Genomic DNA, 18987 nt, shown 5'->3' on the forward strand with positions numbered 1-18987 from the left:
TGGACCGCCTCTTTGCTCTATAAATACCCCAATATTCCAGAAACCCTAGGAGAGTCGAAGAAAATCAATTCTAGGCGCCGCAGAGTCCAGAACCACCGGATCCAATCTAGACACCATCACAGAGGGGTTCACCACTTCCATTGGTGCCTCTCTGATGATGCGTGAGTAGTTCTTTGTGGACCTATGGGTCCGTAGTTAGTAGCTAGATGGCTTCCTCTCTCTCTCTCTCTCTCTCTCTCTCTCTTGATTATCAATACAATGGTCTCTTGGAGATCCATATGATGTAAGCCTTTTTGCGGTGTGTTTGTTGGGATCCGATGAACTTTGAGTTTATGATCAGATCTATGTTTTTATCCATGAAAGTTATTTGAGTCTTCTTTGATCTCTTATATGCATGATTACTTATAGCCTCGCATTTCTTCTCCGATATTTGGGTTTTGTTTGGCCAACTTGATCTATTTATCTTGCAATGGGAAGAGGTGCTTTGTGATGGGTTCGATCTTACGGTGCTTGATCCTAGTGACAGAAGGGGAAATGACACGTATGTATCGTTGTTATTAAGGATAACAAGATGGGGTGTATTTCTACATAAATAAATCTTGTCTACATCATGTCATCATTCTTATTGCATTACTCCGTTTCTCCATGAACTTAATACACTAGATGCATGCTGGATAGCGGTCGATGTGTGGAGTAATAGTAGTAGATGCAGGCAGGAGTCGTTCTACTAATCTTGGAAGTGTTGCCTATATAATTATCATTGCCTGGATATCTTCATGATTATTTTAAGTTCTATCAATTGCCCAATAGTAATTGTTTTCCCACCATTTGCTATTTTTCTCGAGAGAAGCCACTAGTGAAACCTACGGCCCCTTGGTTTCTTTTCATCATATTTTCCTATGCAATCTATTTTCCTTAGCATTTATTTTTAGATCTATTAATCCAAAAATACAAAAATACCTTGCTGCAATTTATTTGTTCCACGATCTATTTATCCTATCTACCACTTTTACCTCACGTTATTTGCCTATCTTGAGGCATCGTACCCGAAAGGGATTGACAACCCCTTTAACACGCCGGGTTGCGAGTATTTGTTATTTGTGTGCAGGTGCTGTTTACGTGGTGTGAGGAGGTTCTCCTACTGGTTTGATAACCTTGATGTCATCACTAAGGGAAATACCTACCGTCGCTATACTACATCATCCCTTCCTCTTTGGGGAAATACCTACGTAGTTCTAGCAGACATCAGTGAGGCGTGGGTCGGCGGATGAGGCTTGCCTGCTCCCCTCCCATGCTCCAACCCGTGCTCCCGCACCACTAATTTTCATCCAATGGTTATAATAGATTTCCTCATGTGGGTCATCTATAGCCTCAAAGAAAGGTAAACAAAGGCCGTATTTCCAGGAAATAATTTCCTGCATGGATCTGTACACGCATGCATGACCCTTTCCTTTCCTGCTCATCCTCCCTCGGATCATCAGCTGCGTTGACAATGCCGGTGCCAACGCCAGAGCATCGCAACAGGTGCTTGCCTAAGCCATGTAGCACGCTGCAGTGCTAGCGAGTACCACCTCCTCCACGCCAACATTGGCATCTGGGCCATGTACATGCAACTGCTCCCGTAGTATTTTACCCGCATGTTCGACTGCAGTATCACACCGATCTTGGACGAAACCATGGAGCTTGTGGCCAAGGAAAGTCTCTGCCCGGCCGATGCATGTCGAGGTGCTTGACTGTTGTGACATGTCGCACGACATTTACTAGCTTGCTCAGTGATGCAACGACAATGACGACCAGGTGGGAGCTTGGGCGGGAGCCAGTGATCTACTCGGGGCACATAGCTCGACCTGGGCTCGAGATTCCGACCACTTGCACCGTCCCGAGGATGTACCACTTAGCGACGAGGCTGGAATGCTAGATACGTATAGGCATGTGCTCGTGGGCGGGAGCAACCTACTCAATGGATACCGGTTTGCGAACGTGATGTACTCAACGTACTTGAACTAGTGAGCCTGGAGGCATTCCTGCCATTGTACGTTGACGCGTGGCTCAATGGCGTGCGGCCACGTGCCAGCGTAGGTCGGCTACGGGGAAGCGACATCGGTGTGGTTCGAGATGCCCAGGTGGCTGTTGTCGCGACATCATTCGCAACTCACATGTTCGAGTTGAACCGGCCGGTGGTGGCCTGGTCGTGGCGAGGGTGCCACAGCTAGACATCGGGGTGTTATGAGGCGTAGGGGGCTATTTGGTTTCTAGCCACATCTTGCCACACTTTGCCAAACCTCACCTTAGACAAGTTTGATCAAGTTAGGTGGGTGTTTGGTTCTAGCCACACCTAAGGCAAGAAATTTTTTCTAAGAAGTGAACCCCGCATGTCATAGACACAAAAAGTGTGGCAAGATTCCTTCAGGCAAGCCAAAGTGTGGCTAACAATTTGAGCAACTCAAGTTAAGCTTCTTCTTCTTCTTCACCCCCTTTGAAGCAATATCTAGAATGAGAAAGTGGTTGAGGGCTTTGGAGCAATATCACTACGCATTTGAGCAAGCAAGCCATTAAGCAACACCTCACCCCATTTTAATAGTATTGGTTTTCCTATGGACTCAATGTGATCTTGGATCACTAAAAGTAAAATGAAGAGTCTTGAGCTTTTGCCAATACGCGTCCTTAGCATTTTGAGGGGTCCACATTTCTAGTCCATGCCATGTCATTCATTGAACTTTCTGAAATATTAAATTTGAATGGATATTAGTTCAATGAGCTTATATGTTGTTATAAATTACCAAAACCACTCGGGGATTAGTTGCACTTTCAAAGGGGGTCGGCAATGGGAAAATTGAGGGAAAGGGAAAAATTGACCGATGTCGCCGACAACGCGGGCCCACACGCCTTTTCGCTTCAGCCGGTGCCCCCAGGCGACCCCAGGTGCGCTGGGTTTGGCTTCGGTTCGCCGGTTGTAATTTCGGCCCAAACCGGCGAAAAACTAGGATCTGTGGGCGTGGTTGGGCCTTTTTTGGGCGCCGGTGCTAAAAAGGTGCACCGGGGGTTGTTGGGTTGGGGGGAGGGCTGGAGATGCTCTTATATATATGGCAAGTAGGGCATCTAGGGTTATATGGTCGCTATCCTAGAGGTGCGCATGAAGGCGGCTGATGTCTTGAAGTATACATCAAGTCTCGATAGATGCAGTCTTGATCACGTCCAAGTGTATAGCTTTCGGAGTCCACTTAAAGGAAAGTGAGGGCCCACAGGTCCAGCCCAAGGACTATGAGCCGACTAGGTTGGTACCCCTAGGACATCGTCACACAGCAAGGTCAAAAGGGCCATGGCCTGTCCAGGGTAAAAGCAAAAAATGTTTTGCATGAAGTCCAGCCTATAATAATGTACTTGATTTTTAATGAACTTAGTTGCCTGTTAAAAAAATGCAAACAAAACCTTACGTTGGTTTCTATGGTGCAAAGAAGGTCAGCACCAGCTTTCTATCGTCTAGTCTAGAAAGGATCATTTTCGCCACTAAAGAATTGCCTATACGGATCATTTTCGCCACGAAGAAAACGATCGCTCTCTCGCTCTACTCCCTCGATGGACGCAGCAGACGGTGACACCTCATTCTCATCGACAAAGCTTGCATTCCACGCAGGGCAGGTTAGGCAGAAGTCGGGTGTTTGTGTGGCGCCGAACATGAAAAATGGAAGGAAGACAACGTGGTGGCGAAGTCCCAGGAGATTACGTAGGTCGAAGGAAGCGCGCGCATCCACTGATGAAATCCCCGAGGTCTCCCTGCTCGGACCCCCAAGTCGCCGCCTCCCGTGAGCCCGATCCGATGAGCCGATGCACGCGGATCATCGGGCCGGATCACATGACCGACGCACTCGAGCTCGTGCCCCCGTCCTCCGGTCCGTGCGCGGCCGTGCGCTCCTTGTTTCCTACGTCCATCGGTGCTCAGAGTCACAGGTATCGTGCGAGTCAACCGGAGTCTTTTGACGTGGAGGGATAGATATAAACCCAGCACGAAAATCCGGGTTAGGTTAGGCGGGCGCGCCGCACCGATCGAAAGCTTTGCTTCTCATCCTCGTGACCGCAGGTGGACTCCCGGACAAAAGGGCGAGGTTGATCGCGGCGTCGCCGTTAAAGGTGACGTGACGACCGCTGGGAGAAATGGGCGCGCGGCGGGCGGAATGTTTCGTGTATCTTTTCAGGTCAATGGCGTGCCGTTCTTCCCTTGCGTGATCTTCGTGACTGCGTGTCCGGCCTCGGCCTCCGTCCCGTGAGCCCAGGGGCCGGAGTATCGCCCTTTTGCCTTTGCGTGGTGGCTAGTCAAGTACATCACACCTCGTATCCGTGCAAGAGTGCAAGTGCAATTCTGGATGGATCGATCCCTGTGATTTCGGACGATCTTTCTTGGGACGTGCGGTGGGCGCATTCAGCTCGGCTCGGCTCACGTTGTCGGCGGCGAGGTAATTAAGCCCGCATTTATGCAGCGTAGTAGTACTACTACTCCCTCCGTCTAGGTGAATAAGTTACCTTACGAAATTCAGATTTTTCCAAAACCATAAGGCGCAGAACATTAAATTCTCCTTGATTCACTCCGCTGCCTCGTTCTCACCCCGTGGAAACCCCTCCCCACCAGTACGTGGGCTTGCATGGAGAGCTGAAAAGGCATCCTAATTAGTAACCATTAAATGTTGGTTTTGCTTCCCTTTCATACTCTGCTGTGATTGAAAGTTTAGCTCATCCCGGTGCTCCTCCTCACCCAATCTGAAGCCACTTAGGTTGCGCTGCTACTCCTAAGGTGACTTATTCACCTAGACGGAGGGAGTACTTGCAATGGCCTAGCAGCCCCCAGAAAGGTCATCGGGCTAGAGCATCTACACAGACCTCTCAAACCCGCTTCATACGTCCGGGCGAGCCGACCGGTCATTGCCCGATCATAATTTTTTGACCCAGACGAGCCTCTCAAACAGCCCTCAAACTCCTGGGCTGACCGGCACCCATATCCAGCCCAAATATGAGGCAGATATAGGACGCCTGGGCACGCCCGCCACGTTGGCCCGACAACCTAACCTCACCCTAAAGTGCATCAAATTCATCAAACCCTTCCTCCTCTTCCCGCCGTCCTCCAACCATTCTCATGCCCGATGATGAAACTATGTACCTAGGGTAGGGTCATAGACCTGTCTAAGCTACCCTACCCAAGGACATCTCTAGAAGAAACTACCCGTCAGTCGACCTAGAGGTGATCCACTCGACGGACTCGAGGACACTCGACCATGAAGATAACCACTCGACCATGAAGCTAACCACTCGACAGCCAGGAGATCTAAAGTCACTCTGCACGTAACGGTCTGTCATTAAGTAGCCTTTATGATCTTCATAGCACTTTATGAGGGTGTTACCAGTAACCCCCTGACTTAATGTACTTTAAACCCTGCATAACTGAGGGCCGGAGGGGTCTGGCGAACTCTATATAAGCCACCCCCCTCCTCAGTGTAAAGGGTTCGCACCCCTGTAACTCACACGCATATAATCCAGTCGACCGCCTCCGGGCTCCGAGACGTAGGGCTGTTACTTCCTCCGAGAAGGGCCTGAACTCGTAAAACTCTTGCGTGTACAACTACTCCATTGCTAGGATCTTGCCTCTTCTTTAGTACCCCCCTACACTACTGTCAGACTTAGAACCACGACAGTTGGCGTCCACCGTGGGGCAGGTGTCTTAGCGACTTATTGGAGAAGTTGCAATTTTTTCCGATCTCCTTCATCATGGTTTCTGGCCGAGTTTTGGTTGAGGGCCGCGAGATCCGTCTCGGTGCGCTCACGTTCGTCGCCGACGACTTTGCCTGGCTTCAGGAGGCTCCGCTCGACGTCGACGCGCTCCCAGTCCGCGGAGCGACGCACTTTCGCGCGTGCGTCCGCGGCGTCCTCTTGCGGCAACCGTCGACTCAGTATCGACCGGTTTTCGTGTCATCCTCCCTCCCAGCTTCCCGCCGGCGCAAGCGCTCCGGTCGGTCGAGGCTTCAGCGGTGGGTGAGGCACGCGGTGGCTCGCTAGTCGACCACCGTCCAAGTCGCGGCAATCGAGCCCGACGAATCTCTCTACGGCCTGTTCGACTGGCTCCGCAGAGACTGCATCCGAGTGCGACAACAGTGATCCAGCGGTGGAGGTCCTGATGGTCAATGGACCACACGGTCCCCCCGGCTTTCCCGGTGCCGAGGGAGGTGACGACGGAGGCGATCCGTCGCACGCCCATGAGGAATACCTCCCCGAGCCCCTCAATTCGCTGCAGAGGGAAGAACTTCACCGCCGGAACATGGATGCACTTCACACTCCTATCGTTGGAGAAACCCCTGAGGCTCGCGCCTTAGAGGACGCGCGCTTGGCCAACCTGGCTGAGCGCACTCGACTGGAGAACCTTCAGCGAGCACTCGACGAGCGTGCGCGGCAACGGGTCCCAGACTCCAGTCGACGTCGGCTCTTTCCACCTCCGACTCAGGTATATCAAACTCCGATTCAGAATTTAGCAGTTGCAGCCCGTATAGCAGAATCAATTCAGCCTTCCCAGTCAGAGGTTGGTGGAGGCTTGATGCAGATCAGAGATTTGCTCCGGGCAGCAGGATATCAAAATTCAGCTGTGTCGCAGTCGTGGAACAGGATTCATAGCAAATCCGTGGCTGCGAATACGGTCCAGTCAGCTCGTAGCCCCAGATCGCCCCCGAGGCGTGAAGGGCGTGGAGACCGGCACGATCAGTACAGGAACCGTGAGCAGTATGATCACCGATTCGATCGCGATGATCGACGTCGAGTGCCCACCCCTCCCCCAAGGGGTGGATCCTACGCACCTCGACAGCAGGATGATAGACGCCAGAAAAGTGGCGGGCGAAGAATTCCAGTTGACCCCAGGGAACCAGGCTTTGATGCGAGATCCATCATCGTTCAAGGTCTGGTCGACCGGAACAGAGCTCACAGAGAGGGTCACGACTGAAAAATCAAGCAGCTGATGACTTGGCGAAGATAGGTTCCAAGAGAGAAGCCATTACCAGTGGCGTGTTTTTGGAGCATGTCCACGTGCCATCAGTTCAAGAGGATCCTTTCATTGAAGAAGCCCCGCAGCCAAAAAGTGCCACGGATCCGACTGAAGTTGAGGTCCCAGCCGTGGTCGACCTAATCATGGAAGTTCTGGTTATCACTCCCGACTGGACAGTGCCTTACATCGCGTATATCCTAAGGAAAGAGCTCCCAGAGAATGAAGAAGAGGCTCGGCAGATCGTCCATCGATCCAAGGCCTTTACTGTCATGAAGGGACAGTTGTACAGAGAAAGTGCGACTGGAGTCAGCCAGAAATGCATAACGCCGGAAGAGGGTCGAATGATTCTCAACGACATCCACTCGGGGACCTGTGGCCATCATGCGTCCTCTCGGACCATCGTGGCTAAAGCATACCGAGCGGGTTTTTACTGGCCCAGAGCAAATGAAATGGCGAAAGAGATAGTCGACAAGTGTGAAGGATGTCAGTTCTACTCCAATATGTCACACAAGCCCGCCTCAGCCTTGAAGACCATTCCAATCGTCTGGCCTTTCGCTGTTTGGGGGTTAGATATGGTTGGACCACTGAGAACTGGCAGGAGCGGCTTCACCCATGTACTAGTGGCAGTCGACAAGTTCACCAACTGGATCGAAGCCAAGCCCATTAAAAATCTTGATGCTGGCACTGCCATCAGCTTCATCAGAGAATTGATATTCAGATATGGAGTTCCGCATAGCATCATCACTGATAATGGGTCAAACTTCGATTCCGATCAATTCAAAGCCTTCTGCGCTTCTCAAGGCACACGAGTTGACTACGCTTCAGTCGCCCACCCCCAGTCGAATGGACAAATAGAAAGAGCAAACGACCTAATTCTCAAAGGACTGAAACCCCGGTTGATGCGTGACCTCAAGCACGCAGCAGGCGCGTGGGTCAATGAACTTCCATCAGTTCTTTGGGGATTGAGGACTACTTCAAATCTGTCGACTGGGAGAACTCCGTTCTTTCTGGTCTACGGAGCTGAAGCGGTTCTGCCAAGTGACCTGCTTCACAATGCACCGCGAGTCGAGCTCTACTCTAAAGTCGAAGCAGAACAAGCCCAGCAGAACGCAGTCGACCTTCTAGAAGAAGAAAGAGAGATGGCCATGATCCGATCGACCATCTATCAGCAAGACTTGCGCCGATTCTATGCCAGAAATATGAAGAGCCGAGCCTTCCAAGAAGGAGACTTGGTCCTCCGAGTGGACCAACAGAAGCCACACAAACTCGCCCCTACTTGGGAAGGCCCCTTCATTGTTACCAAAGTTCTCCACAACGGAGCATACCGTCTTTACAACGTCGATCGCCAGATCGACGAGCCATGATCTTGGAATGCGGATCTACTCCGCCCCTTTTACACTTAAGTACTCACTCGAATGAGATGTAATAAAAGTACTCCTGTAGTTTATCTATCAAAGACAAAAGTGTTGTAATTTTCCCATTAATTGTTGCCACTTTTGCTTATGTAAGAAATCCCCCAGTGGTTGGCTTAGTTGCGAATCTGTTTCGCCTAAGTTTGTAAAAAAAATTCCTGCCGAGTGATGAGCAAGCCTCTCACTCGGGGACTTAGCTGCGAATCCGTTTTGCCTAAGTGCTTGAAATCCTACCGAGTGGAGAGCAAACCTCCCACTCGGGGGCTTAGCTGCGAATCCGTTTCGCCTAAGTGTTTGAAATCCTACCGAGTGGAGAGCAAACCTCCCACTCGGGGGCTTAGCTGCGAATCCGTTTCGCCTAAGTGTTTGAAATCCTACCGAGTGGAGAGCAAACCTCCCACTCGGGGGCTTAGCCGCAGTCTAGTACTTGCCTAAGTGTTTAAAATCCTACCGAGTGGAGAGCAAACCTCCCACTCGAGGGCTTAGCCGCAGTCTAGTACTTGTCTAAGTGTTTAAAATCCTACCGAGTGGAGAGCAAACCTCCCACTCGGAGGCTTAGCTGCAGTCCAGTACTCGCCTAAGTGATTAAAAATCCTACCGAGTGGATATCAGACCTCCCACTTGGGGGCTTAGCTGCAGTCCAGCACTCGCCTAAGTATGAAATTCATTCCAATCCGCAAGGACGACAAGGTGCAGTTCGACTGCTACCTTCTCCTTCGAGCTACAGCACAAATACAATGAGAAACAATAAAAATCCTACCGAGTGGTGAGCCTATCTCCCACTCGGGGGCTTAGCTGCGATCCAGTACTCGCCTGAGTATTTAAAATCCTACCGAGTGGTGAATCCGCCTCTCACTCGGAGGCTTAGCTGCAGCCCAGTGCTCGCCTAAGTGTTTAAAATCCTACCGAGTGGTGAACCTGCCTCCCACTCGGGGGCTTAGCTGCGATCCAGTATTCGCCTAAGTGTTTAAAATACTACCGAGTGGTGAATCTGCCTCTCACTCGGAGGCTTAGCTACAGCCCAATGCTCGCCTAAGTGTGTAAAATCCTACCGAGTGGTGAATCTGCCTCTCACTCGGGGGCTTAGCTGCAGCCCAGTGCTCGCCTAAGTGTTTAAAATCCTACCGAGTGATGAATCTGCCTCTCACTTGGAGGCTTAGCTGCAGCCCAGTGCTTGCCTAAGTGTTTAAAATCCTACCGAGTGGTGAGCCTGCCTCACACTCGGAGGCTTAGCTACAGTCCAGCACTCGCCTAAGTACGAAAATCGTTCCGACCTGCAAGGACGACAAGGTGCAGGCCGACTGTTATCTTCTCCTCTAGGCTTCGGCACAGATACAACATGCGCTCTACAAGGTCGGCAATGTGCAGGTCGACTGCTACCTTCTCCTTCGAGTTTCGGCACAATAGACGCCTCGATTTCCGCGCCATCTTTTTCACCACGTATCACGCGTGCACAACTGTTTCGGGATGTGATAGGATTGCCTGGGCCCATTTGTCATCCACTCGGAAACGGCTCTATAAATGTGCCCGGCGAGGGTTTTTGAACAGTACTTCTCCAATCCCCCTTCTTTCCTCTCCACCTCCGCCCGCATCGTCTGCTCCCGCCTCTGCCTAACCACCCCTCGTGCGCTTCAACGGCAGCAATGGTGAAGGAGAAGACGGCGGCTCTGGAGCGCGCAAAGAAGGACGGCGACGGGGAAGGCGAAAGGGAGAGCGACTAGCCAGGGAGGATCCTCGTCCAGGTCCCGCCTGCCGCCAGGCTGGGTTCAAGGGGATTGGATCCGGTCGACCATCACCGAGACGGATCTCGCTGAGATGGCCAACGAGGGTTTGATCCCCCACGGAGCAGCGAGGCTCCCGGGGAACGAGTGGCATCCGCAGCCGCAGGAGGGTGAGTGCGTCCTTTTAGCTACTCACGTCGATCGTGGATTTTCTCTGCCTCCGAGTGCTTTCTTTCGTGGTTTCCTGAATTTCTTTGGGGCGCAACTCCACCACTTCAATCCGAACTCCATCACCTACCTTGCTGCCTTCGTGTCCATGTGCGAGAACTTCTTGGGCTGCCGACCGCACTGGGGTCTGTTCAAGCACATATTCACTTGTCGTTCTCAGACAGTAAAAAAGGCTAGTCCAAGCGATGATAAGACCAAGGTCATTCAGATGTGTGGCGGTCTGGGGATTCAGATGAGGAATAAGAGCACCTTTCCGGCCATGACCCTCCCAGAGTCGGTCAGAGGCTGGCAGTCGACTTGGTTTTACTGCCAAGACGAGTCGACGCCGGGGCAGTCGAGTGGTCTTCCTCCGTTTTCTATGGACCGAGTGAACAAGCCCTCATCTCTAAAAGTGCTCCCTGAGGAGAAAGCCCAAGTGAATATGTTGATGGAACATGTAGTTCAGCTAGTTCGAGAAGGAGTGACGGGCATGGACCTCCTGGAGGTCTTCCTTAGGCGGCGCATCCAGCCACTTCAGTACCGGGGCCACCCAATGTGGCTGTACTGTGGAACCGAGGACGAAACTCGGGTTCATCCAGAGGTAGTCGACGATGCCACACTAGAGAGGTGGATGGCTGCAGTCACAGGGAATAAGGACAATCCTCGGGGGGGCAGAAGGATCCCGCCACTCGACAATACATATACTCCAGACTCGGTACCTCCACTTTATCTTTATTTGTAGTCTTGTTGTACTCATTCTGCCTTTGCTGCAAATTGGTCGATTGATATTCGTTTTGTTACTGTCAGGCCATCACTGAATTTTACTCGATGCCGAATGGAGCTCAGACGCCGACTGAAGAGGGGGAAGGAAGTGGAGGCGAAAGCCAGGAGGAGTGGGATTCTGATGCTGCTGATGACGATGACGGTGATGATTCTGATGAAGAGGAGGAAGAGGAGGAGGAGGAAGTTGTACCACCTCGTGCAGAAAGGCGATCGAAGCTCATCCATGACCCTGCGGTTGAACGTGGTAAGGGGGTCGCGACTGTCGCGCAGTCGACCAAGCGCCCTCGGACCACTTTTCCGACGCCGACTGAGAAGGCCCCGAAGCAATCTCGAATGGCGCCATCGAAACCGGCGAAGGTCTTGCCGAAGATGAAGGTGTCGATTCCCACCATATCAGGGTAAAAATTCTATCCGAGTCTTCTTGCTCTTCGTGGGTTTATTTTTGGTCGACCCATGAATTAACCGACTGATGTTTGGAGTTGCAGTGCTGCTACTTCTGATACCTCGGCCAGGGCTGACGATCATGAGATGGAAGATGCTGTTACTTCAAAACCTGGTATGACTCTCGTAATCCCGTCTTTTAGTTGAGTGGATCTTGGTATCTAATTCTGATTCTTTTCTGCAGCTCCATCCGATGTTGTTATCGCCCTTCCTGACGACGACGATGATGAGGAACCACTGAAGAAAAGGAGGAGTAGAAAAGCGTCTACTGGCAGGTTGACTCAGGATGTGTCAGCACCCGAGCCACTGGCCGCGGAGGGAGAGAACATCACTCGGCCCACCATATCTTTCGCGGTGCCGTTGACGAGTGCTCACCCCGCATCATCGAGTGCAGCACAGCCTTCGCTCTTCTTGACCCACTACGTCCCAGAGGACGAAGCCAGCGCTGCAAAAGAAGCGATACGCCAGGCCGGAGTCATGATGGAGCAGGTGAAAGCCATCCGAGAGGCTAGCCAGGTAGCTTATGATGCCAGTTCTGCTCTTCAGAGCAACGTTCAGGTCAGTCGGTCATCGCCTGTTCTGTTAGGATATGATGTCTGAAGATTCTTCTTTTCCGAAATTCTTAGTGATTGTCTTACACCCACTGGGTGTGTCGATTGGAATTCTGATTTAGTGGGGGCACGCTGAGTGCACCCACTGGGTGTAGTCCCCAAGGCTATGGTGGACTGCTGGCAGTCGACCATAGTCTTTATGTTTTGAATTTTTTTCTTCATTCGGTTATGCCGAATGGATTTCTTGACCGGTGGGGGCACGCTGAGTGCACCCACTGGGTGTAGTCCCCGAGACTGTGGTCGACTGCGGGCAGTTGACTACAGTCTGAAGAACACTTCCCTCTCTCTTTTTTTTTGTTGGTCGACTGGTCGACCCTTCCTTGATAGAATTAGTGGGGGCACGCTGAGTGCACCCACTGGGTGTAGTCCCCGAGACTATGGTCGAATGTTTGTATTCGGCTGTAGTCTTAGAAACGTATGGTTTTTCCTTAATCACTCGGAAGTGAATTGTTTTTGACATCTGTTGATTGGTTTTTGTAGAAATCCTGCGACCTTGCAGCTCGCTATACTGAGAGGGAGAACAAGCATATCCAGCTCGAGCTTGATCTGAAGCTGGTCCAGGAGAATTTGGCGAAGGCGAAGGAGGAGACCAAAGGTATGTTTGGTGAGTCTTTGGACTGCTTTTGCTCCTCATTTGCTTCGAATTTTGACCTTGCTATAATTTTGTAGGCAAAGTGAAGGAGGCCCAGAAGAAGAAAGACCTAGAGTTGGCTGAGATGCAGAGAACAGCTTTAGAGAAGACCAGACTCACAGACGAGAAGTTGGCTTCGGTCACCAAGCTTGAAGAAGAAAACACCAATCTGAAAGCTGCTCTTGCTATTGCCAACAAGGAGGTCAGTCGACTGAAAAGCTATAAAGTTGCTCTGAACGACAAGGCCAGTGAGCTGACGGGAAAGAGGAACGATCTGGAGGCTTATCTGGGCGGACTCGCCAAGAAGCTATTCCTCACGCTCGAAGGTAATCCTTTGCACTCGACAATTGTTTTTACAGTGATCTTTCCATTCGACCGTTGTTTTGACTCGGTGGTTGTGCTTGCAGAATTCTGCCAAAACTTTGAAGAGGAGACTGGTCGACTGGAGCCTAACTTGGACCCCATCAACTCTTCGGTGAATGATGAAGTTGCCATGAATGTGCTCCGGCTAGAATCTCGTGTTGCTGCCGTCATTGATTATCTAGCAAGGTTGAAGGTTGCCACTTCCCGCATCGACGCTATGCTCTGGCCCGGGGAGACGCTCCAGAATGACCTCGAGTCCCTGATGACTCGACTGAACACAGTCCCAAGTCGAGTGCAGGAGTGGAAGAAATCTGCAGCCAGGTGTGGTGCAGATGTTGCTTTATCTCTGGTCCGAGTCCATTGCAAGGATGCACGAGATGACAAGTTGGCGGCTCTTCGGGTGGCTAACACCAAGAAGCACAATTTTCGGTCCTTCATGTAGACCTTCATTGCCGCTGCCACTCGTATTCCTGATGGGATCGACCTCGATGAATTTGTCGCACCTTCCAGCCCTCCACAGGAGGGGTAAAAAACTTCTTGAGCTCGACACTTTAAATTCGCCTCGGTATGCTGAGTGATTCTGTAACCGATAAACCTTTAACAGGCTTAGCGCCTGAGCACTTTTCGGTTCCGTTAGGTATTTATCCGAACTTGGACTCGACGTTTGAATATGCTCGCATTTGGTTTGAGATGTCTCTTGCAAGTTAAAGCGAGGTGCTTATTGCAATCGACTCGTTCCTCAATTCACTTAAGCAGGCCTTGGGCTACGGCTATGCCTCCGAGTGGGAGGTTTGCTCTCCACTCGGTAGGATTTTCCAGACTTAGGCGAGCACGGGGCAGCAGCTAAGCCTCCCGAGTGGGAGGTTTGCTCTCCACTCGGTAGGATTTTGTTTAACTTAGGCGAGCACGGGGCTGCAGCTAAGCCTCCCGAGTGGGAGGTTTGCTCTCCACTCGGTAGGATTTTGTTTAACTTAGGCGAGCACGGGGCTGCAGCTAAGCCCCCGAGTGGGAGGTTTGTTCTCCACTCGGTAGGATTTTCAAAACTTAGGCGAGCACGGGGCTGCAGCTAAGCCCCCGAGTGGGAGGTTTGCTCTCCACTCGGTAGGATTTTGTTTAACTTAGGCGAGCACGGGGCTGCAGCTAAGCCCCCGAGTGGGAGGTTTGCTCTCCACTCGGTAGGATTTTGTTTAACTTAGGCGAGCACGGGGCTGCAGCTAAGCCCCCGAGTGGGAGGTTTGCTCTCCACTCGGTAGGGTTTTAAGATGTTCTTCTTATAGAAGGCACTTTGTACTTGTGGCGTTGCTCGGAGGAGGGAGTAGCAGTCGACCTGCACCTCGTCCTTCTTGCGAGCGCATGTTGTATTTGAACTTAGGCGAGTACTTGGACTGCAGCTAAGCCTCCGAGTGGAAGGCTGGCTTACCGCTCGGTAGGATTTTATTAAACTTAGGCGAGTACTTGGACTGCAGCTAAGCCTCCGAGTGGAAGGCTGGCTTACCACTCGGTAGGATTTTATTAAACTTAGGCGAGTACTTGGACTGCAGCTAAGCCTCCGAGTGGAAGGCTGGCTTACCACTCGGTAGGATTTTATTAAACTTAGGCGAGTACTTGGATTGCAGCTAAGCCCCCGAGTGGAAGGCTGGCTTACCACTCGGTAGGATTTTATTGAAACTTAGGCGAAACGGATTCGCAACTAAGCCCCCGAGTGCGAGACTGGCTCGCCACTCGGTAAGGTTTTTTTTTACAAACTTAGGCGAAACGGATTCGCAGCTAAGCCACCCACTGGGGGAGTTTTGCCGAATAAGAGAAAGTGACAAAAATCATCGGGGAGATTATGACACTATTATCTTTCAAAATATGAACTACAGAGGTACTTTTATTACAACTCATCCGAGTGAATACTTAAGTGTAGAAGGGGCGGAGAAGATCCGCGTTCCAAGCTCGGGGCTCGTCGATGTCATGCTCGACGTTGTAAAGACGGTACGCTCCGTTGTGGAGAACCTTCGTAACGATGAAGGGTCCTTCCCAAGAAGGGGCAAGCTTGTGTGGTTTCTGTTGATCCACTCAGAGGACCAAATCTCCTTCCTGGAAGGCTCGACTCTTCACATTTCTGGCATGAAAACGACGCAAGTCCTGTTGGTAAATGGTCGATCGGATCAGAGCCATCTCCCTTTCTTCCTCCAGGAGGTCGACTGCATCCTGCCGTGCTTGTTCTGCTTCAGCTCCGTTGTAGAGCTCGACTCGAGGAGCGTTGTGGAGCAGGTCACTCGGCAAGACCGCTTCGGCTCCGTAGACCAAGAAGAATGGAGTTCTCCCAGTCGACCGATTAGGCGTGGTCCTTAACCCCCAAAGCACAGAGGGAAGTTCGTCGACCCATGCTCCAGCCGCATGCTTGAGGTCACGCATCAATCGGGGTTTCAACCCTTTGAGAATCAAGCCATTGGCCCGCTCTGCTTGTCCATTCGATTGAGGATGGGCGACTGAAGCATAGTCGACTCGTGTGCCTTGAGATGTGCAGAACGCTCTGAATTCCTCCGAATCGAAGTTCGACCCATTGTCAGTGATGATGCTGTGTGGGACTCCATATCTGAATGTGAGTTCTCTGATGAAGCTGACCGCAGTACCGGCGTCGAGGTTCTTGATGGGTTTAGCCTCAATCCACTTGGTAAACTTGTCGACTGCTACCAATACATGTGTGAAACCGCTTCGACCAGTCCTCAAGGGACCAACCATATCCAATCCCCATATAGCGAACGGCCAGACGAGTGGTATGGTCTTCAGGGCTGACGCAGGCTTGTGTGACATGTTGGAGTAAAACTGGCATCCCTCACACTTGTCCACTATCTCTTTTGCCATTTCGTTCGCCCTTGGCCAGTAAAATCCGGCTCGGTATGCTTTGGCCATGATGGTCCGAGAGGACGCATGATGGCCACAGGTCCCCGAGTGGATATCATCAAGGATTATTCGACCTTCTTCTGGCGTTATGCACTTCTGACCAACTCCAGTCGCGCTCTCTCTGAATAGCTGCCCTTTGATCACAGTAAAGGCTTTGGACTGGTGGATGATCTGTCGAGCCTCTCCTTCATCTCTGGGAGCTCTTTTCTTAGGATATACACGATGTATGGTATTGTCCAATCGGGAGTGATCGCTAAAGCCTCCATAATCAAGTCGACCATTACTGGAACTTCAACCTCAGTCGGATCTGTGGCACTCTTGGGCTGCGGAGCTTCTTCAGTAAAAGGATCTTCTTTGACTGATGGAGTATGAATATGCTCCAAGAACACACCACCGGGGACGGCTTCTCTCTTGGATCCTATTTGTGACGCCCCCGATTTAATCGTACACTAATCATGCATGCAAATGTGTACGATCAAGATCAGGGACTCACGGGAAGATATCACAACACAACTCTACAAATAAAATAAGTCATACAAGCATCATAATACAAGCCAGGGGCCTCGAGGGCTCGAATACAAGTGCTCGATCATAGACGAGTCAGCGGAAGCAACAATATCTGAGTACAGACATAAGTTAAACAAGTTTGCCTTAAGAAGGCTAGCACAAACCGGGATACAGATCGAAAGAGGCGCAGGCCTCCTGCCTGGGATCCTCCTAACTACTCCTGGTCGTCGTCAGCGGGCAGCACGTAGTAGTAGGCACCTCCGATGTAGTAGGGGTCGTCGTCGATGGTGGCGTCTGGCTCCAGGGCTCCAGCATCTGGTTGCGACAACCAGGAAGGAAGGAAAGGGGAAAAGGGGGGAGAAAGCAACCGTGAGTACTCATCCAAAGTACTCGCAAGCAAGGAGCTACACTACATATGCATGGGTATATGTGTAAGGAGGCCATATCGGTGGACTGAACTGCAGAATGCCAGAATAAGAGGGGGATAGCTAATCCTGTCGAAGACTACGCTTCTGGTAGCCTCCGTCTTGCAGCATATAGAAGAGAGTAGATTGTAGTCCTCCAAGTAGCATCTCCAAGTAGCATCTCCAAGCAGCATCTCCAGTAGCATCGCATAGCATATTCCTACCCGGCGATCCTCTCCTCGTCGCCCTGCGGAAAAGCGATCACCGGGTTGTCTGTGGAACTTGGAAGGGTGTGTTTTATTAAGTATCCGGTTCTAGTTGTCATAAGGTCAAGGTACAACTCCAAGTCGTCCTGTTACCGAAGATCACGGCTATTCGAATAGATTAAACTTCCCTGCAGGGGTGCACCACATAGCCCAACACGCTCGATCCCATTTGGCCGGACACACTTTCCTGGGTCATGCCCGGCCTCGGAAGATCAACACGTCGCAGCCCCACCTAGGCTCAACAGAGAGGCCAGCACGCCGGTCTAAACCTAAGCGCACAGGGGTCTGGGCCCATCGCCCATAGCACACCTGCACGTTGCGTACGCGGCCGAAAGCAGACCTAGCCTAGTGGCGTTCCAGTCCAATTCGGCGCGCGCCGCTCCGTCGCTGACGTCTGAAGTGCTTCGGCTGATACCACGACGTCGGGATACCCATAACTACTCCCACATAGATGGTTAGTGCGTATAGGCTCGTAGCCAGACTCAGATCAAATACCAAGATCTCGTTAAGCGTGTTAAGTATCCGCGAATGCCGAACAGGGCCAGGCCCACCTGTCTCCTAGGTGGTCTCAACCTGCCCTGTCGCTCCGCCACAAAGTAACAGTCGAGGGCCGTCGGGAACCCAGGCCCACCTCTACCGGGATGGAGCCACCTGTCCTTTCAGCCCCCTCGTCAGAATCACTTGCGGGTACTCAATGAGCTGACCCGACTTTAGTCACCATCTGTATAGTATGTATGTAAAGTATATACCCGTGATCACCTCCCAAGTGATCACGGCCCGATAGTATAGCAAGGCAGACTGACAAGAATGTAAGGCCAATGATGATAGACTAGCATCCTATACTAAGCATTTAGGATTGCAGGTAAGGTATCAACAGATGTAGCGACAATGTCAGGCTATGCATCAGACTAGGATTAACGAAAGCAGTAACATGCTACACTACTCTAATGCAAGCAGTATAGAGGAGAATAGGCGATATCTGGTGATCAAGGGGGGGGGCTTGCCTGGTTGCTCTGGCAAGAGAGAGGGGTCGTCAACTCCGTAGTCGAACTGGGGCGTCAGCATCGTCACGGGGTCTACCAAAGAGAAGAGGGGGGAGAAACAGTAAATACATAGCAAGCAAGTGCATAACAGGATAACAGGCAGAGCTAGACGTGTTCTGTCGCGGTAGGAGGTGATACTGGTTAAGGGGGGAAACATTCGGGAAAATATCCCCGGTGTTTCGTGTTTCCGGGCAGAGGAGCCGGAGGGGGAAAGTTGCGAGTTCGATAGGTTAGGGGTGTGTGGCGGACGAACGGACTGCGTATTCGGAATCGTCTCGTCGTTCTGAGCAACTTTCATGTTGAAAATAATTTAATCCGAGTTACGGATTAAAAGATATGATTTTCTAAAGATTTTATTAATTTCTGGAATTTAATTAATTATTTAAATTAATTCGAAAAATAGATTAATGACATCAGCATGATGTCATGCTGACATCAGCAGTCAACAGAGTTGACTGGTCAACCTGACCAGTGGGTCCCACTGGTCAGTGACACATTTTAATTAACTGATTAATTAAACTAACCATAATTAATTAGGGGGTGGGCCCCACTGTCATTGTTTGATTAATTAACTAATAGTTAATTAGGTTAATCTAATTGTGATTAATTAGCTTAATTAATTCTTTAATTAATTAATTAATTTAATTATTATTTATTTATTTATTTATTTTTATTTTTATTATTTTTAATC

The sequence above is a fragment of the Triticum dicoccoides genome, chromosome 5B (assembly GCF_002162155.2).
Source record: "Triticum dicoccoides isolate Atlit2015 ecotype Zavitan chromosome 5B, WEW_v2.0, whole genome shotgun sequence".
NCBI classification, from domain to species: Eukaryota; Viridiplantae; Streptophyta; class Magnoliopsida; order Poales; family Poaceae; genus Triticum; species Triticum dicoccoides.